General features: G+C 36.9%; 1 long non-coding RNA gene across 1 annotated transcript in view; it reads left to right on the top strand.

Moving 5' to 3' along the window:
* The first annotated feature begins 4,686 nt into the window (after positions 1–4,686).
* Positions 4,687–19,479, top strand: part of LOC125243413 — a 49,869-nt gene continuing 35,076 nt past the window's right edge. The window contains exons 1-2 of the long non-coding RNA XR_007179045.1: positions 4,687–5,039; positions 5,965–6,055. This is a non-coding gene — a long non-coding RNA (uncharacterized LOC125243413). The remainder of the gene's footprint in view (positions 5,040–5,964; positions 6,056–19,479) is intronic.

Genomic DNA, 19,479 nt, shown 5'->3' with positions numbered 1-19,479 from the left:
CGAACTGGGCTATGTGCAATTAAACAATGTGCAAAATATGAAAAAAGGGCTTGAAATTTAAACTGATTAAACTTACCATTTGAAAGTAGAAGTTAAAATCAATCAATCAATCAATCAATCAATCAATCAATCAATCAGTTTCAATATGGAATATTATCAATTACTTGTAGTAGCCTTACTTTTATAATACAGTTTTAAAACAAGAAAATGTGCACCCTTTATATTTTCATCAGAAATATATATTAATCAGGTAATTTGGAATATAATGTGGTATAGGAGCTACACAGTGAGATGCAAACAGGTCGAAGTTGTTGCTATTTCATGGATTTTAATATGCTTGGAATGCTGTATTGACCAATTATATGTCACAGAACTGTGCAGTTTACATTGATATATTACAGTAACAGTAATAGGGCAGTAACTGGACAAGTTAAAAAACCTGGCCATCAACAACAAAGTTGGAATATTCAATCTCTGAATTAGAATTAACCTCAGGTTAATGCACTGTGACTGGAACTGTCCCTGTCATTACTTACTAGGTTTGTAAATGAATTAATCATCTTGGAAATAAAGTATCTGCTAAACATTAGCTGCTACCCTCAGTGTTCTTCCTCATCTGTGAGAGTGAGAGACGAATTGAGCCTTGAGTCTGTATTCGGTCTGGAATTACTGTGACTGTAAGACTGCCGCTGTGAGAGACAGACACAGCCCACCATCTCTCACTACTGCAGCACTGAGATTAACCACAAAGTGGCTCAATTAATCCATGTGAAGTGACATGGAATTTGAATACAAAAGAAGGAGAGTGCACACTGAAGAGGGAGAGAGAGACAAACATCGTTTCAATCATGTGGGGAAAAGATGGTGGGGAGCGAAATTAATTGACCTCCCTGGTTTCAATTTAACAAAAAGGGACACAAAGCAAAAAAAAAACCTGCCTGTGAAGAAGGTAGCAGCACAGCAAAGTAGAGTGGGAATTTGAACAGCTGAGCAGTTCCATAATGTGAGGGATTTCAGAGTGAAGCAATAAATAAATAAAATTCAGGGCCTACTTTCATCTGGCTATTTAGTTTATTTTGCAATGCGGAAGTAAGCTATTTTCTGTGAATTTCTAATTCATTAGCTGCTATAACTGAAAGAATAACAGAATGCAGTAAATGGTCAAATAATTTGCACGACAAACCAGTGTGTTTATGATTACGATAATAAATTAAAATAATTTGATAACTAGGGCTGTCAAAATTAAAGCATTAAGGCATGCAATTACTTTTTTCACTTTAAAACATTAAAAAATATTTAACACAATTAATGCAGCATCCGTTTTTTCAGTCATCCTTTAGCTAGCGTTACATTATACGTTCACGCTCTTATTAATGCAAATGCTTTTAAACCATAATGTCCTGTGTGTGTGACAGACACACACGACTCATGTTAGTTCTCTTTCGAGATTGAACGGACAAAAACAAAACAAAACAATGCCAAAATGCCTGTCTTGTAAACACAGTCTTAAATGAATTAAATAAAGTCTTAAATGAGCATAAAGGGTTGTGAGAACATCTGATGTGTGTCAGGTATTTTAAAGTGACAGCAGCCTAATAAACCTGCTGCTAATGTTAATCAAAGAACAAAAGACGAGGAGAAAATCACTCACTACTCTTGACTGAATAATTTGTATAGCTTTAATAAGGATTAATTTATATTTAATTTATAATTTATGCAGTGAAGTGTTTAATAACTATTCAATTTCTGTATATTCTGTACCTGTTAGATCAAATATTTAAAATATACTGTCTTCATGTTGTTTCTACATTAATTTGGAGATTAAATGTGAAATTATTACAATATAAAAATATATTAAAAAAACTTGAATGTTAGGTGCGATTAATCATGATTAATTACAGAAAAATGCGTGATTAAGGCCCCGTTTACACTAATGCGTTTTCATTTTAAAACACACAGGTTTTGCTCGGTTTGCATCGGTTACGCCCGGCATTTACAATACGCCGGCGTTTTCGAACCTCGAAAATGGAGACTTTCGAAAACGCTGCAGAGTCCATTTTAGTTTGAAAACACCTGTGTTGCGTTTCAGTATAAACGGACCAAAATGGAGACTTTTGAAAATGATGGCATGGCTGCCCACGCTCGCTCTGCGTAACCTAATAATAAATAATATGTTAGTTAATAAATAATACCTAATAAATAACATGGAGACTGAACAACAATCTTTGCTGGTTTTGTTGTAATTTTTAGCAGCCATTGTGCAGATAAACTCATTTTTTTAATACCGCAGCTACCTACATGTGCAAGAGGTAACTGTTTACACTTGTACGCACATGCCCAGTGTGCATGAACAGTCATGTGACATGCGTTTTCGGCCGTGTAGTGTAGACGAAGATTGTTTCTGAAAAGCTGTGGAAAAGTCAGTGTAGACGAGGATCGTTTTCATTTTAAAACGCTGTTTTAAAACAAAAACGCACTAGTGTAAACGGGGCCTAATTAGTTATTTGTTTTAATCAACTGACAGCACTAATGAGAACACATAACAGTTTGCAATATCATGCAGCATAACCGACAGTTATTGCACAGCTAAAATAACTGGAAGTGGATGAGACTGGAAGCCTCGACACATTCAAGTTACAAATGGCTGCACCACTTATGTTAAAAATAAGTTGAATTGGTTGACATCATTTAATAGATCATGAGGACCAGGTGATGGTATGAAGCCCAGTAATTTCTGCAGCAAATCATCTTTGGAATAACATGCATCAATACACTGTTCACAATAATACCAGAGTGAAATTTGATTCTATTGACGTTGAGCAACTAATCATGTTTGAAGCATTTTTATGCATGCATAAATTGCATTATTATTATTTTATTTTGCATCATCAAATATGTCAGCCACTACAGACAACAGCTCTGACAACAATTTATCATTCACACATGATGAATGTGCACACTTACACAAGCTAAAGAACAATTGATGTTGTGTAAAGTAACAGGCGGGCAGGCTTCCACAAATGTTATATGCTTGCATTTATACATGCAAGTAATATCATACTTTCATACTTCAGAAAGCACAGATTACCTTCAGATATATTAGGAGAACATGATGTCTCAAACAGGCCACAGGTAATTACCACCCTGAAACACAACAAAGAATAAAGTCTCAGTACCACCCACATTCTTACACTTTTTCTTAAGTCTAAACCTTTTAAGCTTTAAATACACCAACAACCCTAAAACCTTTGGTCAACAGTCCAAGTACAAGCCTAGTGAGTGGGAAAAAGATGACTCTGTATCAAAACATATTGTACTTCCATCAACTACTGCCTTTAATTATATCCTACAGTGGCTATTACAGATTGCAGATAGGTACCTGTCTTGCTTTTGTGAAAGCTTATACATTCCTAGCATTTGGCAGTCAGCAGCACAAGCTGAGGCAAACACAATGTAAAGCATGTGTTTTCAGATCACATTTGTCAGGTTAATCATGAGAGAATCAAAAGAAATATAATAATCCATCTCAAATTTCCATGAATAGTTGGATGTAGGTAACGCCTTCAAATCAAAAGCCATTTTGAATTCACATAACATTTTTTTTTTCTTGGTGAGAAAGCCCTTGCTATCCAATAGTAGTCAGTTTTTGCATCACATGGAAGCCGGGCTAGACTGGCATTCTCTCTCCATTTAACAGACGTCTAATAGGTCCCCGAAGGACAGCGTATTTGAAACAGAATGGGCTAACAAAAGCATAAAGGGTTAATTTAGCTTGGCTCAGGTGAGTTAATTATTCTTTTTGCCCAGTTCACTGCACATCCATAATGATTATTAACTAGCTTAAAATACTCTAGGACCACTGGGAGCTTACGGATAAACACACACACTCACACAGAGGGTTGGATGGAGGGGGATCATTATTCTAATGAGAGTGCTGTAAAACTCTCCAATCACAAAGTCACCACAATAATCTTCTGGGACTATGAGGGGTCACAGTCGTCCCCTCCTCTGGAGCCTTGAGAGGAGCCGTGGATGGGCGCTGATTAAAGCACATTCATGCATGGATCCACACTCTTGTGTGTGCTTAAAGACTGGGATAATGGCTATTTAGCTATTCTGATTTTGGATCACAGCACACTAGCAGCCACAAGCTTCCACATGAGAGAGAGAAAGGAAAGGAGTGAATAATTAACTTATATTATTTTAAGTGAGCTGTCGGTGTGTCCGAAACCACATATACTACATTTGAATTTGAACTTATTTTCCAACCATTAAAAAAGTATGTTTTAAAATAGTATAAATATTGGTATTATGAATGAAATTCAGGCCCGACAAAACGTTTTTTAAACGGAAACGGTGGTGCATTGAACACCCTGTTCTGATGACGCAAGAGTTGCAAATATGGCAGCTGAGAAGGCCATTCTTTGTGTTCTTTTTGAAGAATGCTATATTTTTACTATAAAACTCTTACGACAAATATGTCTTCTAATATCTTCAATTGTTGTGTATAACCGAGCTGCAGCGGACACATTTGTAAACGACTTCACTTGGACCCATTGTACGAGCCGTCTCTTTAATACCACGTGGGATGTATACATGTTGCTGCTGATTGGGCTGACATTTCTGACACACCCACCAAACAAGAGAAAGCGTATCTCAAACCCCATTCCACGCTGTTTCCAGGAAACATGTCGTTCAACCCGGAAACCGTAGCAAAACGTTGCGCCCCAGATGTACTACATCCGCTATTTTGATGCAGTCACATGACCTACCAGCGTCAATTGCGTCGCTTCACTTCCATTCCATTCATAAATCCTCTTCTGTGGCCTCGTGGGGTAGTAAAGTGTCCATGAAATGCTCACTTCAGAATCTAGGCGGAAGTAGTAGGTCATCCGGGTACTCTTCGCCTGCTATGTATTCGGACATATTCTGCGAAGTGCGTGTACACAGCATGGTAAAACAATTCACTGGAGCGGTGAGCTAGCAAGCTGCATAAAATTCGATGAGATAAAAAAAACGCAGTGTCCCTCAAAACAATGGTAAGAAATGAAATTTTTCTTCGCAAATAAAGCACGACATGTGTTGTATACTTACTCACGTGAGCTGTTTTTAAGCGAGTCGAATTCAATGAATCCATTCACTCAAGAAGTGTAGTCGGCGCTGCGCAGACCGATCGGTGTATCATCAAAGTACCGCGAGAGCATACGACTCCTTATGCTTTTGAATCGCTCTCGCGGTACTTTGATGTCATTCACCGATTGATGCATCTCGAACAAGCCTAATGACTCCTATGAGCCGAGTATCTTGACGAAGCATTCAGAAAGACTCACGAGGTAGCGGTTTTATTTTGAAATGGTGTTTGGTTTTACTCAGAATGACGAATCCTTCATGGAATTAACCGTTAAAGCGGGTTTACTTTACTTCTGTGACAGAAAGGAGTAACGTTACTGTAGTAGGCCTAACAGTTACTGATGTCTCAGTATTTCGTATTCAGGTTTCTTTAAGTAACTTATTCATGTGTCCAGGATATTTTTCAAAAATGTCTCGTTTTGTGTTCAACGACAAAAGAAAATGTCAAAAACAAATGTGACTTTTATGTCTCAGGGTAAGTAAATGATGACACAATTTTAATTTGAGGGGAACTCTTCCCTGTATATAATCCGCTCAATGCCCTGTAACTTATTTCTGAATGAATACATTTTTGAATGACAGACCTCTGTATGTATATGTATGTATGTATGTATATATATATATATATATATATATATATATATATATATATATATATATATATATATATATATATATATATATATATATATATATATATGCTCTTAATCCAGTTTGTTCCCCACACAAAGCTACCATAAAACTTCAAACAAGACGTGGAATATAGCTCAAGTAACATTGACTACCATTATGGTGCTTTTGTTTATTTTTACAAATTGTTATTTTCTTTTTCAGGGCTTGACAGACAGTCACTAAATGAACTGTTACTGTATGGAAAAGAGCTGCACACAGATTGGACACTCGTTTCATCGAAAGCTGTGAGATGGTGAGTCGTCAATGTGTCTTTAATACAGCTTCAGATCACGACCTGGTAAAACGCACTATATCTTATACCACTGGAATGTAAAAAGGCAGGAGGGCAAATTTAGAACGGACCAGTCATGCTTTTCAGGAGATCTGCACCTCTTAACTGTGCTCATAATACCATTTTAAACAATTATGCATGAGGTGTAATTGACAGCAGTATCAGCACTGCAGCGCTATTCTGACAGGCTTCATGGAGCCGTGATTAATTACCGCACGGCTTCTCTGGGCTTTCCAATTTCCTTTGGCTTTCAGTACAGGGCTGTAGGTGATAGTACAGTAACTCCTGTTACACCCCTTACAGCAGGAGAAAGACGTCTCTCTCTCTCTCTCTCTCTCTCTCTCTCTCTCTCTCTCTCTCTCTCTCTCTCTCTCTCTCTCTCTCTCTCCCTCTCGCCTATCCTCAAGCGGATCAGAGAAGAAGTCAGCCAAACAAGGGCTGCCATGATAAGTCAATGTAATACCTCTCCCTGCCATGAATGCTAACTACTGCTTATATTCACCAATGCAGGTGAGATTATCTGCACTAAAAGAAATTGCTGCTTCTTTTTTAGCTCCACTTCCAGAGTAAAGTTTTAATTTATTATTTGCGAGACTGTTATCATTGAGGTTACTATCATAGTCCTCTTCATTAATCAAAGCTAGGCCTTCATTTATTCCCTGATATCCGCAGGGTCCTGGCACTGATGTACATATGGGTCTGTTTATCATGAGCTAAAAGGGGAAAAAAAAGTTGGAAGAGCTATGGGAGCAAAGATAACCTTATCCCAGCTTACATTTAGAACACTCAGTGAAGTACTTTTATTAGCAGATGTTTAGATGTGTTGGTTCCATAACTGTTCACTTTCAAGGTTCATTTTTTTCTTCTTTTTCTTTTTTTGTAGTTGCATTACACAATCGACATTAGTTGCAGCAAGGAAATAAAACATTCCCTTGGAAACATTTGTAATGAACACAAAGTCATCATTTATAAATTGACAACATTACTTTTTACCCCTTACAGAGTACATACTGGTTATTGTGATGTACTGTGCAGTTTTGTCATCTTAGTCAACAAGTGAAATCAACTTCCATTTAAAACAGCTGATGAAATCCATTTCAGCAGTGCCTTTTAATTACTTTAGATACGTCATTGACGATCAACTTCAGACCAGATGTGAGACTGCTGAATTTGATGATTTCAGTATGAAATTTGTTTCGTCCCAGAGCCGCAGACAGGACATGATTTAAACAAGGAACTCATTAGTCACTTGTAAAACTTAAGAAACAAGGTTTACTTTTCACTTAAATACAATTTGAAATTTCTTTTTTACTTGCATGCAAGTGTGTTTTGGGCTAGATAGTTTTATTAATTGAGGATGTTTTGACATATGTTAACTAAAGTATAATTTCTCAAGACTCTTTACATCTGCTACATTTATTCGGTTAGCATCAGTTTTCTATTTTTTCCCCCTCACTTTATTTACATTTTTCCATATTAACAAAATATGCCATACAACTGCAAAACATATACATATACTCCATATACTGTATGTCTCTTGTTAATAAAAGGGTCCACACAACAAATAACAACAGAATAAAATGAATACTGAAGAAAAAAAAAAGAACATAGAAAGTATTTCACATGACAGACATAACAATAAAAGGGAGGAGAAAGCAAAATAAAACCAAGGTATACACCAAAGCAACAACCACAAACCAAGAAGCAGTTAGCATCATTTTTCTGATAGTCAGTTTGTTCAGTATTGCTCTCATTGTAGGCATCTGTCAAGTTGCATTTTTACTTGCATATTAATTTTCATAATTTTGCTCTTTTCTGATTTAGTTTCTCCTTTTGTTTTCTTAAAGTTGGAGTGATAAAATACTTTATAGGTTGTGGGTCTGTATCTACAGTCAAACCAAACCACATTTTTTATATTTTTGATATATTTTTACTAGTGGGTGCAGGACACTATAGTTCATTTATGTAAGTGAGGATAGCAAAATAAAGTAAACTGTGACATATTATACCCAAAAATTCTTCATACAGTGGACTACCAGTAACATTTATATCAATTTGGAACCAACAATTATTCACCTGACCTGACTATGTTTTGCTTAAAGGTGGGGTATGCATTTTTTCAACAATACTGTTTTGAAGTTAGTCGGGCTGACACCAGCAACAAACGTGTAACCAATCAGCATTAGGGGGCGTATGACGGTCGAGGAGAGAGAACGAACAAGAGGGAGATTTGAAGAAAGAATGCAGACAGAGAGATGAGACAATACAAAAGAGAAAAGCTCAGAAGAATATCACTGGAATGAAGGGTTATGACTGAGCAAGATCTTTAGGACCTGTGTTAATATTAGAAAAGCTTTACAGTGCTGAAAAGAGCAAAGCAGGAAGGCCTGAAAACAGATGTGGAGGCTGCTTTGATTCCGCTTCACATGTGACAAAAACTGGGTTTGAGTGTCATGATTGTGCTCTTAGCGACTAACGATGAACACTTGTTTGTATTTACTCTTGTGTACTGTGCATACATTTTTTGTGCTTCCTTGTCGTTCGTTCATCATCTGCATTTTATTTTTCATGAAGCATTTTGTTGCATGTCAGCTGTGAAACAGACACCCACTCTTACATTGCGTGTGTAACAGTGGCCAGATAGTGAGAGTTGTGTAGGTAAACCACTGCGCACTGACGACCACTGGAGAATGAGGTGTTTAGCGTCATTGCCAGTGCCAGCAGCGATCGGGCCGGGGTTCGAGACCGACACGGAGCAGGGTGAAGGGTGAGTTTTGGTGGCGGAGCAATGAAGAGAGGGGTGGGTTTGTTTGGGTTGATTTAAAATATCAACAGTGTCCTACAGTATTGTTGAAAAAATACATACCCTACCTTTAATTGTTATCTGACATTAATTCTGACACAGTTTAACCCTGAGATCTGAGATCTTGTCATATTTTATTACCATTTTTTTAAAACTATAGTGAATAAACTGCAATAATGAATGAAATGTTCAAGGTCTCTGAATAAATTTTGGTTTGACTGTAGGTATATTAGAGGTTTTTAGGCAAATATCACTTAAACAAATTATATTAGTTTAAAACATGTAGTTCAAAATTGGGAATAATTTATGATTTCCTTTCCCCTAACCTAGTCATTATTATTTTTATCATGATATATTTTTTTTAAATATCTGATATCTCGTGGCCAAAAAAGTTATTTTTTTGTTATCTTCTACTGTTGCTGTTTCATTGATTACTCATTAAAATAAAATAGAATAAAGTATAGTGACAGTTGTATTAATTACTCTATTAATGACTTTTTCTCAGAATTGTTTATATCTCACAATTCTGACTTTATAACATGCAACTGCAAGTTATAAAGTCAGAATTGTGAAATATAAACTCGCAATTCTGAATTGTACTTTATAACTCGCCATTGCAAATTTCTATCTCGCAATTTTGAGAAAAGAAGTCAGAAATGAAAGTTTATATCTCGCAATTGTGAGGAAAAAAGTCCGAATTGGAAGGAAAAAAATTCTGAATTGTGATATTTTATAACTCGCAATTCTGACTTTATTTCTTGCAATTGCGAGTTTATATCTTGCAATTCTGACATTATAACTCGCAATTGTGAGAAAAAAGTCAGAATTGTTAGATAAAGTCGCTCTTACATTTTTATTTTTTGTTTAGTGGCGGAAGGAAGCTTCCATAGTAGTTCTTTCACTTGCTCATATGCATGTCCCGAAACATCAGGTCATTTGGTACAACCACTATAAAGCATGGAAAATGTTGTAATATTTTAAAAACTTGTACTAAATATAAAATGTTTGATTGTTCTTTTGCTAGCTAGCTAGCAAGTTAACTAGCTAGCTAACTAGATATCAGCCTGTTAGCATTGTTTGAAAATATTGTCATTCGATATAACCAAAAGTGTCATTCGTTAAAACTGAAATTTTGGTTAAACCAAATGACTTTTTTGGTGACAAATTTTGTCCATCTTGTAAAAAAAATGACAATAGCAGTGTTAATTGATTATATATAAAAAAAACAACAACAACAACACATAATTTCATAGTCAACACTTAATAAAACTTCAAAATTAATGATCTCCACTGTTTTTTGTTTTTTTTTACACTTTTAAAAACCTTATTCATCAATGACCCTTATACTGAAACACAAGATCCAATCTCAAGATCTCAAGATCCAATTTCCAGTCAACACCCACATCCTCAAACACACTTTCTCTCTTTATTTTAATTAGCGATGTCTTTCTCATAAAGACCCACATTATCAAATCATATGGTTCAGTCTCTTATCCCTGTGATGTGGCTATGGCAGCGTAACATATGGGACAGAGCAGGGATGGGTGCATGAGGGTGTGAATATCCCATGACCCCTAACGGATCAGGATCCATATTGAAAGACGGCCTTGAACTGTAAGGAGATAATCCTGTTTGGCTGCCCCTGCTGACGGCCTCCTCACTAGTCCTGCTCACCCTGGTGCTTCACATGCTAATGCAAACTAATGATGAGCAACCAGAGACCCACTCACAATGCTGGCAGGATAACCATCATGCAATAGTAAAAACAGACAATCCAATAAAACAGAGGCATAGCTATCATTGTAGCCCCCCTTACCTTTAGAATTTTCTACATTAATAATTGTGCCTTAATGTGTCCTTGAAATGTTACACTGTATTGTATGTTTTCCTCTGTTAATGTCATCATAAACACACTTTTTAATTTGGGAATTGATTGGAAAGTGGTTTCTGTGGCTACGTTTACATGCACCCAAATAATCCATTTGTAATCGGATTGACGGCTCAATCGAATTGAAAAACGTTCATGTAAACACCTTAATCGATCCGATTGAGCTCGATCCGAATGAAATTTCCATCGGATTGGAAGGGGTGGTTTATTCCTTTTCTGATCTGATCCAACAGCAAAAAGTAAAAGCTTGAATCTGAGTACTTTCTCAATCGTATTCAGAAGTTTCTAGGGCACGTGTGCAGTGCAGTGTTGACACACATTACGCAGTGCACAAGTTCACGTTCACGTTCAGGTTTTTAGTTGTAAAGATTTATGAATGTGTATGCCAACAGGGCAAAAATAATGATGAGCTCTGTTGGTGTCACGTCCATGGTTGTCTCTGCAAGTGTGATTGATATGACGACACACGCAGAGCGTGTGCGCAAAAGTTTTAATCGGAATGTATATAAAACACATATAAATGGATATTTGAATCAGATTACAATGTTTAGAGTACATGTAAACAGATCTGCAATTGGATTCAATTCATTCGGATTGACGAAAATTGGTGCATGTAAACATAGCCTGTGAGAGGTTGGTGGAGGAAGTTGATGAAAATTAAGAGGGATTGGTGATGTCATGATCACATTGGCTTTAAATATTTTTTTTATTTTTTAATTGCATGAAAAAAGCTTCAGCCAATCAGATTGAAAAACATCAGTTTTTTGAAAGCTATATGTTGACTTTTAAGTGTGCAATACACATCAGGTGGTCGGTAAATGGAACGGATATATGGAAATAAAATCGATATATCGAAATATGTTTGATTTATCAAATCACAAAGATTGGATTTGCACTGTGGGTTTCAGATTGAAAATTAAGAAATAAAGACAAATTAGTATTGTAAGTTTTTTTTTTTTAGTTGTATTATAAAATAATTTTATTTATTACAAATATAATATTTATTATACTCTTTTTTTTTTTTTTTTTTTTTTTTTTTTTTTTTTTTTTTTTTTTTAATATTGGTTTGTAGGCCATCAGACACCATTTATTTATTTTTTGACAGACAGTTTTCATTCTCTGTCTTCTCTAATTTCAAAAGTAAACTGAACCTTCGAGCAAATGCATGTACTGGTGCGATTTCGGAAGACGTGAATTTTCCGAAATTGTTTTACAGCTTCTAACTGCTTTTTTTGCTTTTGTTTTTAACCTTTTTCGCTGTACTTCTGTAATGATATCCCTCTCTGGAGTGTTGTGCTATGTTTGTTTTTCAATGAGTTTCTCAAATGCCCTAATTCGCCTTGAATCAACAATCCTTTGTATGAAGCCGGCGGAGGGGTGGAGAGGGATTCCCCAGCTGTGAGCTCGAGTACCGCGTCCCTCAGGCGGAGAGATGCAGATTAGTGGAGCAAGTGAATGGAAGGTTAAAAAATGCATTATTAAAAATAAACTGTGCAAGAGAGACGGAAGAGCGAGAGACGCGAGACGAAAAGGGAAACTTCAAAAGGTGATGTTTAGCATTGCCGTAATACAACATGACAGGTTTATAAAACTTGCCACTCTCTATTGAAGGGCTGGAAATTGACTCGGGCAGCAGTAAGTGATGGCATATTCGACTTTAAAAAATGGCTTTAATGACGCCGTTATTGTGTTACCGAAATGGAAATAAAACTTTAATTCCCTCAGTGAAGAACGATCCTGCATGCTTCAATGTGCACACGCTAAAAAGTGATTCTCATAGCAGATTCCCATGGCCCTGCACTCCTGACGATTTAGAAAATCTCTCTCTCTCTCCCTCGTTTTCAGTTTGCAAAGGTAATGAGAAGCTAATGAGGCTTGACTTGAATTTTTTCAGCACTCCACTCCTGGCAGCTTCCCAGAGGGGCTGAAGGAGATGTTTAGTTTCTATAGAAGCTGTGCTGACGGATGGATGGATGGATGGATAGATGCAGGGGTTCAGCCTCTGCGTTTGGTCTCCATTCACCGCACATGAGGGGAGGGTGGAGAGAATGAGGGTCGGAAACTGAAGGAGGGAGAGAATGGGCATGAAGAAGGGGAGAAGAAATCAGCACTCTTGAAGCGAGATGAAATCCAGACGGCAGTCTGAAAAGAAAAGGCCATATCAGCCTGAGACTTCTATGGATGTTGCTCTCCGAATAATATAGCCCAGATGATGTGCGGACCTTCACTGATCTGCCCCGCATTTAGATCGGCACAGATCTGGAAGTGAAAAGAAACCCACTGTTGGAGAAGCTACTTTGAAACTATAGCTTCCCAAATGGCAAGCTATCATTTAACACTATAAATTGATATATGAACTAATAGTCATAAAAACCTCTCTTTTTTTTTTTTTTTTTTTTTGAATGGAACTGTTTATTGATTCTTGATACAAAACATAAAAAAAAAAAAATAGTATCATTTTGTATATATCAGTGAGAATATGAAGAATATGACAAGATTTGTTGCAGATGCTGATATTTATATGGCCGGAAAGTAGGATGAAATTCTGATCATTTGTAATGAAAGTCAATGAGACTTTATAACTGTATAGCAGACATAAAATGCATATAAATATTAGTTGTCACTTTATATTTTTCAATAATATGACTTAGTAAGATGATATTTAAATGCTTAATTTTATGTTTAAAGCTCTGTGGTTTTTATTGTTGGGGGCAAAACATATAATGCAATGTAATACAATGATGATTGAGAGATAAAAGGGATCATATTTGATATGCAGATTTTAACATGATTTTTCTAAAAAAAAATAATGTATGGATATTCAAGTAAACCTAAGTTGCTTCAGTCCAGTAATTGTTCATGTTGAAATTGGCCATAACAATATAAAAAAAATGTTTACTAATTTTTAAAAGTAAACATAAAAGGTAAAGAATTCACAGCATATCACAACCTGAAGAGGGACGTTTTTACAATTATACTAAACGGCCTTTTACTTGGTGAAAAAGTATGACCTATTGGTCAGATGACAGAAAGCATGCAGTAAATTGCATGTGCAAGTGTTTTTCAGCAAAGATTTGAGCTTGTTGATCATTTAGAGGCCTTATACATTTGCATATCAAATATGATACAGTAGTTTTATGGGATTAAAGTCATGTAGGGTAGCTACTCTTTTGAAAGAGCAGTTACGTTGCAAGCTAAGATGCAACATCTTTTCCTTCATGTAATTGAATCAACACAGAATGTATCTGTCACAAAAAAACAAAAAAACAAAACAAGATATGTTAACATTCGAACAAAACAATTTGTTAAAATGAATCAGACTTGCAAATGCTACACGTGATGGAGAGGACAGTTTAGGCCTCACGTGCAACACCACTGTATGTGATATTAAATGAATAGTCATATCTTCTCTCTTACCTTCCCCACACACCAGCAGGCCAGGATGACTTCTTTAGCACAAAGGACAAAGTCAGCCTTGTGCCGTGGATTGGGCTGATCTAATGAAGTCGTAGCAGACTCTCCGGCTGATAGACCTGTTAATGAGCTCCACTCCTGTGATGGGAGTTGGGGGGAGATGGGGGGAAAAAAGGGATGTACCAGGTAGGCACCGGCACCGTGTTGGATCATTAGCGTAATTTAAGCAGAAAAGGTCTTTGTTTCTCGCCGAATTGCCGGGGAGGTTGGGAAGGGACCTCGAGGCCTCTCGAAAGCATTTTGCTGGCACGCACGTCGAGAATTGATTGTCTTTGTTGTGGTAATCTGAAATTAATTTGCACTTGAACCCATCTTTCTTCCAGGATCAATTTAAAACACTGTTATAATTATGTGAAACCGAGAGCAGACACTGATATGATGAGCCGGAATATTTTAATTCCCCAGGTACTTAAGAGCCTTTTTTCCCTGACTTATCTTGCAAAGTAATAAAACAAAACGTTCCTCGTGCATAGGCTTAAGGGAGAGGTATTTGCCGGAGGGGTAACAGTAATAACTGCTGTATCGCTACACGTTTACCCATGTACCCTCTCAGTAGGTCATCGCTTTCTTTCAAACGATGTGAAACTTGCACTAATGCAAGCCGAAGCTTTGCAAGGACAACGTCTGCCGGCGGAGCTCAGATGAATTCACCTCGGCCCTTTATTTGGCCTAATCACAACTTTAATTGTAATAGGCATTTAAAATCTATTAGAGACTACCTGCTAATATCGTCAATTGATCTTGGCCGCACATCCCCCTTCTTCTCAGCATGAGCTTTTTAATATCTTTATCAGAATGCTTCTAGTTTTCATCCCCTGATTGGTGTTTGTAGCGGGGAATCTCGTTAGCTTTAGTCGGACCATCTTGAGCAGTTTCCCGTGGTGCTGTCATGTAGCACAAGGGCGGCGAGGTCATCGCCCAGGGCTGGGATTCTTCCCGGGCTCCTCAGGCGCGGAGAACAAGGCGATGGGCAGCCAGACAGACAGCTGATGGCATTAACATGCACAAACTTTCCCAGCTCACCACGAGAGAGGCCTTTGATTTCTCCAAATATTAACTACGTGGAAGATAAAGCTTATTTGGGCTGTAACAATATTCATGAAGATTTTGAGTTTTTGAAAATGCACACAGGCGGATTCACTAAAATGTTGCGCTGCTTTATTTCGTATGTAAACTTGCTTCTTATTCACTATCCACCAGCAGTCCAAGCAGGCACTAGTTTAACACTGCGCCAAGCGTATTTAAATTGTCATTCAGCGTAAACATGCCTCTTCTACATACAAATGAGACATAGGTTTTGCCTAATTCACAAAAGCAAGCACTTTTTGCTTGGCACAATTAACATTTCACAGTTTTTCCCCCAGGAAAGCTGGCACACTTTCAGCATTTTAACCCGGTAAAGCCTGACACATGAAAACATAGACAGAAAAATATATGTAATTGATTAATGGAACAGTTTATTCAAACTTTAGGCAAAATAAAGTAGACAATCTTAAAAAAAAAAAAAAATACTAATAATTTTTCTTTTTTTTTTTTTTTTTTTAAAGATTTATTTATTTTATTTATTTTTTCTGGCACACAGAGTATTCTCGTCACTTTATAATATTAAGGTAGAACCACTGTACTCACATTAACTGTTTTAAATATGTTTTGAGTACCCTTCTGGATCTTGAGAGGCTCGGTGACATTGCTGGCAATAGAGGCCTCACTGAGCCATCAGGTTTCATCAAAAATATCTTGTGTTCCGAAGATGAACGAAGGTCTTAAGGGAGTAGAACGACATGATGGTGAGTAATAAATGACATTATTTTCATTTTTGGGTGAACTAACCCTTTAAGAAAAGAGGCCATTGCAAATTTGCAGTTTGGTGCAGATGCCGATATTTATATGCCCAAAAGGAAGCGTTTAAACATTCTATGTATAAAGCTCTGTAGTTTCAAAACATATAATGCAATGCAATACAGTGATGACTGAGAGAAGAACAAATAAATGATTCTCAAAAGCCTGATGGATCATATTTCATACTGATTATATTTGATTTTAATGCGATTGTTCTAAAAAAAAAAAAAAAAAAAAAAAAAAAAAAAAAAATGGATAATCTAATATGTGGATAATAAGTAAATATAATCTGCTTCAGTCCAGTAAGTGTTCACCTGGAAATATTATTAACAATATAAAAGTTGATTTATAATTCAGTAGATAATAGATTTCACAACAAAAAGTGAACCAGTAGCGTTGTAAAAATACTGACTTCGGTACCAAGTCGGTACTGAAATTAAAAAATGTGACGCTCAGATACGTCTGTGATTGGCTACAATGATTAACGCACGGGAGCATTTGAAAGTAGGGATGCACCGATGTATCGGCCGCCGATATTTAATATACGATTTTTGCTCAACTTACAACCATCGGCATATCGGCTTTAGCAGGAAAAAAGCCAATATAACAAACCGATAGTTTATTAATTAACTGCGTGAAGGCACTGAGCTGTATAATGACTGTTGCATAATCCTAGCGCTGCTGTCTGCTATCTTGACTAAGCAACTTTTGTAACTTTCTTAAGTGTAGCGGACCCCATCCGAATAATGACCGTAGACTAGAACACCCGTCAAAATAAGAGTTCTTAGTAAAGGAGACAGTGCAGATCTTATACATATTTAAACTTACAAAAAATATTAAAATGTCTACAAAAACAAATTGGTAGATTAATCATAATAAAGTCTGTTACAGTAAAGGATTTATATGTATTTAATTTATACAGTGAAGAATATGCAGTGCTATATCATTTGTTTACTTTATTTCTGTATTTGAAAATTAAACCTACCTAAAAAGCACTGCTTATTTCATATATATCTTTGTTCAGTTGTATTTATGTACGCCTGCTGAATGTTAAATGGATCCAATCGATGTTTGTTAGAAATCATTTGATGATGCAGCAATAAACTAGCTAGTATAATTTAATGCAGGTGTTTTTGAACTTTGCTGATTTAAAACATGATCAAAATACTGTCTATGTTGATGACACAATTTCAAAACATAGGATGTGACAAATATCGGCATCGGCCAATAATTGTTTGTTAAAATCGGTATCAGTCCCAAAAAATCCTATCGGTTCATCCCTATTTGAAAGCACTCAGAAGTGTTTGAAAGCATTTTAAAAGCAGGCCATTCCGGTCCGCGGATAGACGGCAGCTTTCAAACGCTCCCGTGTGTATCTGTGCAAGCGCTCGGTGAAGAGCATCGTTGATATCTATTTACGTGTTTTTGAAGCATTGATCATTGTAGCCAATCACAGACATATCTGATCAGAGGTGTTTACGAATCTGCTCAACATTTATTAATATGTTTTAATGAACATTTATTAATGAGTTTAATAAATAATATAACAATAAATATGTATTAAATTGCTTATTAATAAATGTTCACCTTTTGATTATTAGTAATTATGTGTTTGATTTTTAATTTTGGGTTCATTTTAAGCCAGCCATATAGTAATTTTTAAACAATAGTTGGGTTAATTAAAACTGCCCAGCACATTAGTCAAACATTTAACCCAATTGCTGGGTTTGTCCGTTTTCAACCCAACTTGGGTTGCATTTTTTAGAGTGTACTAAAAGGCCTTTTTCTTGATGAAAATCAGATGACAGAAGGCGTGTAGTAGATTGTGTGCAACAGGTTTTCCAGCAAAGTTTTGATCATGTTGATAATGTAGAGGCCTTCAAAAGTCATGTGTCAAATATTATAGGCTTTATTTGGTCAATGAGCCATTCTGGATTCCTGCATCACACAATCCAAGTTAAAGCACACCAGATCGTGGGAGTCCTCCACAACCTAACACTAAGAGCTGACCTGCAAAATGGGAATTGCAGAATACAAATTGCATTCGGCACTGATTTTGAGACATTTCTCAAAATATCTTCTTTTGTGCTCTGCAGAAGAAAGCCATTCATGCCAGTTTGGAATGACATGAGGGCGGTAAATGATGACAGAATGATCATTTCTGGGTTAACTATCCCTTTAACGCATCAAACTATCAGATTTGACAAAGACTATTATTAATGTTTTTGAAGTGTTGAAACAGTGGCTGGATCCAGAATTCCTCTGGGATCAGCATGACGTTGCGTTGAAGTGTCGTATCCCAGCTTGAGTTCTCTGACAGTGAGGATGTCTGTCATCAAAAGCAAGCTCTCTGTCTCATTAGATGAACTCCCCAAAATCTGCACTGATCTCTCAAGTCAGCCTGTTTGTGCGTGACAGCTCGCCAATAAGAGAGATGTAAACAAAATGAAGAAAAAAAAATCTTCATTTGTAATACACAAACACATCTCAGTATACATAACTCACATTTTGTTCCCACAATTCTTCCTGCTTTTCGCTCTGTATAATCATGCTGAATATGCAAATGCCTTAAATAATTAAACACTCCTCTGTTCATTTTTATACAGTGCACTGAATGATTTGTTTGAATTTTGTACCAGTTTTGTTTTGCTGTTGTTTTTGTTGCACATTTTCTCGCCGCATTCCCATCGAGAGATGAGAAGCGTGTCATTGTAGCATGCGGTTCCCACAAGTCTGGGTGCTGAGGGTCACCACACGCATGTGTCTTACATCTCGTTGCCTCATTTCCAAGCGTAACGCTTCTTTTTCTGTCGTTGTTGTTTTAAAGCCTTCTTAACATCAGGGCTGAGCGTTTATCTCGTCTCAAGCAGGTCTGTGGAGAGCACATCGGGGTCACGAGCGGCTGGCAGGCAGGCAGCCTTCACCCTGATGATCATGCAAAACACAGACCTTACCAAAGCCAGCAGCCTCTGTCTGCAGATAACATCTCCCTTTCAGCGTATCGATCGCCTGTTTTCAGGGGGCCTTTGTTTCCGCCCTGAGTTTGCCACAGGACACCAGAAGTGACAAAAGATTGACACGAGGACCTCGAAATTAACTGCTGACCTATTAACAAGCCAACACCGCATATTGGCAAGAGTGAAATTCTTCTGAAAACAATGGAGGAAAGGGGGAGGGTGAGAGAGAGAGCGAGAGAGAGAGAGAGAGAGAGAGCGCAGCAAAACAACCCGCTTAATCTTTTCTCTTATCTCGCAACTGTTGTGAGCCCTTCCAGGCAATTTTCTATTCAGGCTATTGATTTTTATCACCTCTTCTAAACCTCTATGACAGATTATTTTTCAAAGACTAAAGCTACTTTTCCCACTTCTGCGACCCATATAT

Source organism: Megalobrama amblycephala, linkage group LG13 (genome assembly GCF_018812025.1).
Source record: "Megalobrama amblycephala isolate DHTTF-2021 linkage group LG13, ASM1881202v1, whole genome shotgun sequence".
In the NCBI taxonomy this organism is placed as follows: domain Eukaryota; kingdom Metazoa; phylum Chordata; class Actinopteri; order Cypriniformes; family Xenocyprididae; genus Megalobrama; species Megalobrama amblycephala.
This window is presented reverse-complemented; position numbering and strand designations above follow the sequence as displayed.